This window comes from Fukomys damarensis, unplaced genomic scaffold (assembly GCF_012274545.1).
Source record: "Fukomys damarensis isolate Sample0158 unplaced genomic scaffold, DMR_v1.0_HiC HiC_scaffold_19, whole genome shotgun sequence".
NCBI classification, from domain to species: Eukaryota; Metazoa; Chordata; class Mammalia; order Rodentia; family Bathyergidae; genus Fukomys; species Fukomys damarensis.
The window spans coordinates 65,903,101-65,911,196 of record NW_022900931.1 but is presented as its reverse complement, the minus strand read 5'-3'; positions in this window follow the sequence as shown (position 1 = coordinate 65,911,196).

Below are 8,096 nucleotides of genomic sequence, written 5' to 3'. Positions count from 1 at the left end.
GTTTCATTATCTCTAGTGCTATTGTAAGTGAATCTTTCCTTCCTTTCTTTCTGATACTTGTCAATGTACAGAAAAACACTTGATTTTTGCATATTGATTTTGTATCCTGCAACTTTACTGAGTTCATTTGCAAATTCTCGTGATTTTTTGGTGAACTCTTCAGGACTTTTTACACACTAGACCATGTCAAGAGCCAGGCATTGTGGTGAAAGCCCATAATCATGGCACTTGGGAGGCTGAGTCAGGAGGATTTCAAGTTTGAGGCCAGCAGAGACCATCTTACTTCTTTATTTGCCATTTGAATGTTTTTATTTCTTCATCCTGCTTAATAATTTCTCTGCCCTTGAGCTTCCACTGTTAAACAGAAGCAGTGAGAATAAACATTTTGTCTTGCTCCTGGTCTTAGAGGAAAGGCTTTGAACTTTTCACCATGGAGTATGTTAGCTATGGGCCTGCCACAGATGGCCTTTATTTAGTCCTTCCAGATCTAATGTGTTAAGAATCTCTATTACTCCAGGTGGTTTCTCTGCATTTATTGACTGCATTTATTGACTTTCTCTCTCTCTCTCTCTCTCTCTCTCTGTCTCTCTCCTTTTTCTTTGGTGGTACTGGAAATTGAATTCAGGACCTTGCATTTGCGAGGCAAGCTTGGTGCCACTGAGCTAAATCTCCAGCCCCTTCTCTTCATTTATTGAAATGATCATATTTGCTTGATCTTTCATTCCATTAATATGATGTATCCCATTTACTGATTTGTCTCTATTGAACCAACCTTTCCCCACTCGTTTGGGACATATTGTTTTAAAGAACTGAGGATGTAGCTCAGTACAAAGGCCTCTTATGGCTGTTACTGTCTGCCTGCATCCTTCTATAAAGCTAAATAAACGTAGATTACTTATGTTAAAAATCAGTCTGATTTCCAACTTGCCGACCCAGCTCGGAAGGTCAAGTGCCATATTTTGTTGATTCGTTTTTTTTTTCAATTTTTGTATTTCTTTCCCAGTACATGTTTGCAGTACACAATGATGACATTCCTTGTGAGGAGTCAGTGTGTGTACGTAACACGTTCTTTTCACATTTTTAACATCTCACAATTAACTGAGCACCATGGTCTGGACCTCATATCTTGAGGTATCAGGCCACAATTAAATCAGCCGCTTCTCTTTCTTTCTCAGGGGTACACAAAGTAAGAGTTCAAATACAATCGGCAGCATTTTATGTATTCAGTGATATAAGGTGCAAAGGAAGTGAGGATGCCTTCAATAGGTGGGCAAGTTTCCTCAAGTGGTTCTTCTCGCTATCCACCTGCACTGCTGTTTCCTCACCTGGTCTGTTGCTCCTAATGGCCACAGAGTCCTCCAGATGTGTGCTGAACGATGTGATAGCTGTGTGAGGTCCAGTACGGTGCCACTAGGCCTATCATGTGTGGTCATTAAGTTCTGACTAAAATTAGCTAAAACACAATACACTTTACAACCCCATGCCTTGGGCACACTGCACATCAGGGGCTCATGGCTGCCATGTTGGACAGTGAGACGCAGGATACGAGCATCGTCCCTGAAAGGCCCATCTATCGGGGAGGACTGCACTAGGTTAAGCTCTTCCTTCTCATAGCTGGTCCAAGGAGCAGCATCATGGGAGCTACCTGGAGCTGGTTAGGAAGAAAGAGTCTTGGACCCAGACCAACCAAATCAAAATCCACATTGTAAGAAGATTCCATGTTCATCAAAGTTTGAGAAATGCCATCCTGTAGGGTACATCCACCCTGTTAAATGACCTGGTCTCCCAGTGATAAGCACCTAGGTACCCTCCATCACCTAAGCAAAGGTGCAATGATTTCTTCTTCGTGTACCATCTATGCACCTACAGAAGTCTCTAGAGTGTCCATGTGGAAAGAGACCACTGAACCGAAGGCCTGCTCTTCATCAGTTTCGCCAAATACTGTCAAGTTTTTGTTTAGAAGAGTCCCTCCATCCTTACACCCTCAACCATGCCAACAAATAAGTACAACATAAAGCATGAGGAATGAGAATAAGTTCCACAGAGAAAGAATAAAGCAGAGGGTGGGGAATGTCAGAGGAGAGCTGGGATTTTTCTGTTGGGTGGTCGTGCAACCCAGCAGCCCTGGGCTGTCCAAACTCCACATGTTACAAAGAAAGGTTTGGCCCTTACATGGATTCTAGAAGACAAAGTCTAACTCTCTGAGATGCCTGCCTGCTAACAGTGTTGTTGTTTGATCGGAGGGCTCTGGCCATGCCAGATCATCTATGCTAAAAATGTGACTTGACTGTGGGGACCCAGGGACATGCATCAGTTTGGCTACTGGAGGATCTAGAGGCAAAGGTGGGCAGCGAAGCCCACGTGACCGGCTCCCCACTGCCAAGAGCAATACTGGACCCCAGGCTTGGGTGGGCTTCCCTGGCTGGCAGCTCTCTGAAGATATGCAGAACTGCTGAGAGATTGAAGATCTGCCCCCGACTCCAGAATGAGACTGTTGGAAGATCACACCTGGCCTTTCCTAGACTCAGCCCATACACCATTTTTTCCTTCATTGATTTTTTTTTTTTTTTATTTTTGTACCAGGGATCAAACTTAGGACCTTTCACTTGTGAGGCAGGCATGGTGCCACTGAGCTAAATCCCCGGCCCTTCCTTTGCTAATTTTAACCTGTATCCTTTCATTGTAATAAACCAAGACCTTGAGTACAGCAGTTTTTTTGGAGTTTTGTGAGTCCTCTGAGTGAACCTTTGAACCTGTTCTGGGAACTCCTGACTACACGGACAAGAAAGGCTCGATAGAGAAGGTGACGAGATCAAAAAGAGCCACTCAAATGCTGAAGGAAGAGGCTCCAGGTGTTGAGAAAGGCAGGTATGAATGCCCCGTGATAGGGGCGTGCCTGGCAGAAGACGGATGGAGGAGAGGAAAGGGTAGGTGATGGCCTTCCAGGATGAGAGCCCAGTGGTCCACAACCTCACACCACCACAAGAAAATAAGACGCCCTTTCTGGGTGACATGGGAATCACTGTAGGGTATTAAGGAGGGCAGAGACCTGCCTGCCATGATTTACATCTTAAAAGGTCACTCTGTCTGCTGTGCTAAGAACAAAGTTCAGGCACCTGGGGGGACCCAGGTAAGAACTTGGAATAACCCCTGAGATATAAGAGTAGCTGGACAAGAACAGAGGGACAAGAATGAAAACCAGGGAAAATTGTCAGATTTTGATTTGAATTTGGAGACAGAGCTGAACGAGGTTTGTAACAAAATGGATGAGAGCTGCAAGAAAGGAATTTAAGAGTGACACTGAGGTTTTGGACAAAAAATTAAAAGGATGGTGTGACCGCCTACTAAAAAAGGAAGACCATCAGAAGAGCACATATGGAACATGGAAGGGGCGGAGACCAGGAGTTTGGCATGAACATGGAGGTGTTAAGCAGGCAGCTGGATGTTAAATCGAAAGTTCAAGAGCAAGGTCTGGCTGGAGACATTCAGTATGGGAGTCATCAGCACGGAGATGGCATTTAAGGCCACGGGATCAGATGAGATCACCAAGGGAGTGAGTGTAGCCAGAAGAGACAAGAGGTCCAAGGACAGGCCCTGGAGTACTCCACCATGTAGAAACGGGAGATGGAGAAACCAGCTCCAGATGTGGATGAGGAGCCACCAGTGAGTTGTGAGGAAAACCAGGAGGAGACCGTGTTGTCCCCGGAGACAGGAAAGAAACTCTGAGAAGGACCAGGGAGTGATCCACTCTTTAAACGCTGCTGCTATCCAAGTAAGAGGAACTATGAGAAGCGGGTCCTGGGATCCAGCAACAGGGTGGACCCTGAGCAGGAGTACAGCCGGTGGAGCCATGGAGCAGGTGCAGGGAGGACAGGGGGAGAGGAGCTGCAGGTGGGGAGAGCAGCCCATGTTCCAGAGAAGGAAGAGTCAGAGGAAGCAGGGAGTGGGCCAGGAGCTGAAGGAGAGCACACAGGCCCAGAGAAAGTGGTGTGGTTCTTTGAAATAACTGTTCTTTTAATGAAAGCCGGGAGCATTAAAGCATGGTAGAATGCTAGTGGGACACTCACAGAGGAAGAAAAGAAACTGGTGATAGAAGCTGCAGGCCAGATGTCCTTGGGAGGTCAGAGGGATGGACAGTGGCACGCCGGAGGGCTCCATCTTGTTTGCTGGTGGAGACCTCGGCTAGAGAGATGAGAGAGGCAGAGGGAGAGGGCGTGGGCACAGACCCAGGAGGGCGGCAGATTGACCTTCTCATCTTTTGCTACGCTGATGAGTGAAGGCGGGGGTCATTGCTGCATAAGGGGACACAACAACCCAGCTCTGAAGGATCTGTGGCCATCCATCCCTCCAAGAGCCTGGTCTCCTCCTGGGTGTCACAGCCTTTCTGCCTCTGCCTCTGCGTGTTTGTGCTGTGGTCTCCGTCCTCATCCTCGCTGCCCTCTCCCACCCACCCTGTCTTCCGGTCTCTTTGTCTCTCCCCCTTTTTGTTTTTCTACGTCTCCCTCTCCCTTCATGTTTACATGCAGGGGGGGCTCCTCGGGCCTGGGTGTGGGGCCAACTTTCCCGTCCCAGCCCTCACTTCCAACCAGAACTTCCAGTTTCTGCTTGACAAAGAGTCCCATTTTGAAGCCAAGCTAGGGTGGGGCCTCTCCAGGAGCCCGGGCTGCCTCCATCTCCACCTTGGCTTTATTTAACAGCGAGTTTGTGGCCCTGGGTCCCTGCCGGGCTCTCTCTAAGCACCTTGAGACGTCGTTGATTCATTTACCTCCCCTGCAAGCTGGGTGCCAAGGATCAGGCCACTTCCCACATGGGGACACCGAGGCTCAGAGCAACCCCCTCACGAACTCAGGCACTCGAGCTCCAGAGCCTGAGAGCTGCAGCCTTGGCAGCACTGCCTCCCTCTCTAGTGCTCCTCTCTCCAGCCCTGCTCTCCGTCAACCTCCGTTCGTGAGACAGGGTACTTGGGTTTGGTCCGGTTTGTGTGACTCTCAGCCGTCGGCTCCTTGCTGCCTCCTGGATCAAGTGAGGGGGTGGAAGCCGCCCCGCCAGAGCCTCACCAACCTCACCAACCGTGACCCCCAGCATCCACACTGACCCGGCACTCACCCCTCAGCAAAGGCTCGAGCCAGCCACCCCCGCCAGGCCCCGGCCCCTCCCGAGTGAGAAAGCATTTCTGGACGCCTGAATCCGGGCCACAAGAGGGCACCCTGAATTCCCGCACGAGCCTGTCACCTCACTTCACCCTGCTTCCTCCCTCTTGCCACCCCACCTGAGCTCCGGGCCCTGCCCCAGCGAGGCGGTGGGGGCCCCGGGTGGGGAAGGCCCGTAGCTTCTGTCACCTTGAGACAGCCCTCTGCAAGCCTCCCCACACTCAGCCTCATATCCGGTCCCGGTCCGGCAGCCACACACATCCCGACCCCAGGGTCTCAACACGGCCCCTTCCGGACCTCACCTCTCTCCAAATCCGGCCCCAGCCCCGCAGGACGCGTCAGTGGCTTCATCCCCCTGTCGCCCACCTACAGTCCAGTCCTCTCCCCAGGTCAACCCCACTGCCATCTAGAACCCGGCACCCCACTAAAACTGGACACCCACCCCCGTTACTCCGCTCAATTCCTGTGTAAAATGAGCTTCTCTTCCCAGTGAGAGGCGGAAGTGGGCCCGCAGATGTCTTGGTGAAGGGGCTCTCTGATTTTCTGGAGTCTCTGCCTCTTTTTACCTACAGCCTTTGGACTATTTTACAACTTCTACCTCACAGGTAGCTGATAGCGTGGCAGATGATTCTCGTTCCAAACCACACAAACAAAGTTTGTCAAATGGAACGACAGGTACCCGCTCACCCTGTCCCCAGTGCAGTCAGCCACTTTGACATGTCTCTGTAAGTCCGTTTCATATCGTGACTCCCTGTCCACGTGTGGCGCTCTGCACGCCTTACGGTTAGGCATTTATGACTGGGTCAAAATAAAACCTTTTACATGCTCATTTTGTAGATACTGGAGATGCACAGATAGACCCTTTATTAAAAAACATCTTTTAGGGCCAGGGATGTAGCTCAGAGGTTCGGTGGCCTGCCTTGCAAGCGCAAGGACCCGAGTTCAATCCCCCGTACCACCAAAAAAAAAAAAATCTTTTAAATATGAGAGAAGGAAAACATGGAACAAAGTCTTTGTAAATAAGGAGGGGTAGAGGAGTTGAAGGGAGAGCGGGGGGAAAGGGGAAAAATAAGAAGGAAGGTACATCCTGTAAAGGTACAAGTTCCTGATGATGAAGGTAAACGCACTGGATACCTAAAATGTACCAATAAAAGAATTTAAGGAAGGGCTGGGGATTTAGCTCAGTGGTTCCACCGCGGAATTCAACCCCTGATACCAAAAAACAATAAAAATAAAATAAAATAGTAAAAGTTGTTAAACAGTATCGACTATTTTTTTTTAAAAAGCATCGTTTAGCACTGGATCTGACCCCTGCCAGTGGGGCCTCAGCAGCCAGTGTGGGCCTCCCCAGTTCTGAGGTGAACTCTCACCCGCTCCACCTCTACCCCTTATTTTCATGATGACATCACTCGCTCTCTTTCCAAATTTCCTCCGGTCCCCCCTGTGGCTTTCTTCCCAATTCTGACCCCACCTCTGTGCTTCTTAATCCTACCCCCTCCACCCCCCGGGGTTAAGTGGGGGCCCCACCCAGCCACAGTTCCAGAAGCGCCTACTCACCCCCAAACGCCACCCCTTCCTCCTTCCTCTTCCTCACCCCCACCCAGCCCCCACCACAGCCCCGAGGCGTCTGGCTGGCGCCCTGAGCTCTCTCATCCCGTCCACGCTTCCTCCAGGCCGGTTTATCCTCGCCTGGCTCTCGTCCCCGAGCTCGGCCCTTGTCCCCTGCAGGCCTGAGGCCAGCAGACACTGTCCACCCTAGAGCCAGTTCCCTTCTCGGCCCGATGGGCGTCGGGTGGGGGCGTCAGGGCGGGCATAAATGTGGGCATCTCCGTGAGTTTCAGAAGAAAAGGGCTGGTGAGAGCTTAGGAATTGGGACCTGGATGAGCCAGCTTTGATGCTGAGAGATAAACATGAGAGAAATTGTGCACGAGGCTGGCAGTGAGACTGGAGGTGAGGAGCAGGTGGGCTGGGGAAGGGGCGTGGTTATGTGGGCAAAGAGGCCGAAACGGGGCGGAAAAGGCCACCCGGGATCTGCCGTATTTAAACACTGCACACCTCGGAGAGAAGGGAGGATTGGGATGGAAACGGTTGAAGTTAGAGATGGCCAAGGTGTTTGGGAAGGAAATGGGTTTTCCCCCTCCCCTCGGTTGCGCCCTGGTGCCCGGAAAGTTCAACACGGGTTCAACCCGGGATTGGGCAGGGCCAGATCTGGGTCCCAGCTTGTCCTAGAAGCTCCGCCCCACGCGGAGGGCCGAGCCCAGGCCGGGGGATGCCTGCGGACAGCCTGCTGAGCCACTGGGGGTGGAGAGGGGGAGCCAGCCACCGGGAAATGCTGAGCGCGCTGGGGGAGGGCGTTGAGGGGTTAAAAGCCATGGGTCGAGGCTGAAGTTGTAAGCAGCTGGCGGCTGAAGCTGTGCGCAGGGACCCCTCCCTCAGGTAGGGGGGGCGGGGTGATGGAGGAGAAGGGGAGAGGGGAGGGGGCAGGGAGGAGAGGAGGGGGCTTAGGGGAGACAGGGGGTCCCCCAAGAGCAGGAGGCACCGGAAGGGGGACCTGCAGAGATGGAGGAGGACGAGACTCAGGCAGAGTCGGCAGAAACGGGGGAGACCCAGGGTCCCCGGAGAGGGGAGAGGGTCTGAGCTGGAGTATACAGGGCTGCGTGGGAGAGAAGGGGAGCGTGCACTGAGAACCACCCGCACCCCTTCCCGGAGGCCGGGAAGGGAGGCAGCCAGCAGGAGCCTGGGGGTGCAGGCTGGGGACCCCCCGTGGAGTTGGGGCAGGGGCAGGCTCTAGGATTGGGGCTTCCACAAGAAATCAGCGTGAGCGGAGGGGAGGCTGAAGATGTGAACTCTCAGGAGCGGCGAATTTCAGACAAGGGGGTGGGGGGTCACCGCCTAACACCCCTTCACCCTCTCCCAGGTCCCGCCCACCCTGTCCCCCGGCCCCGA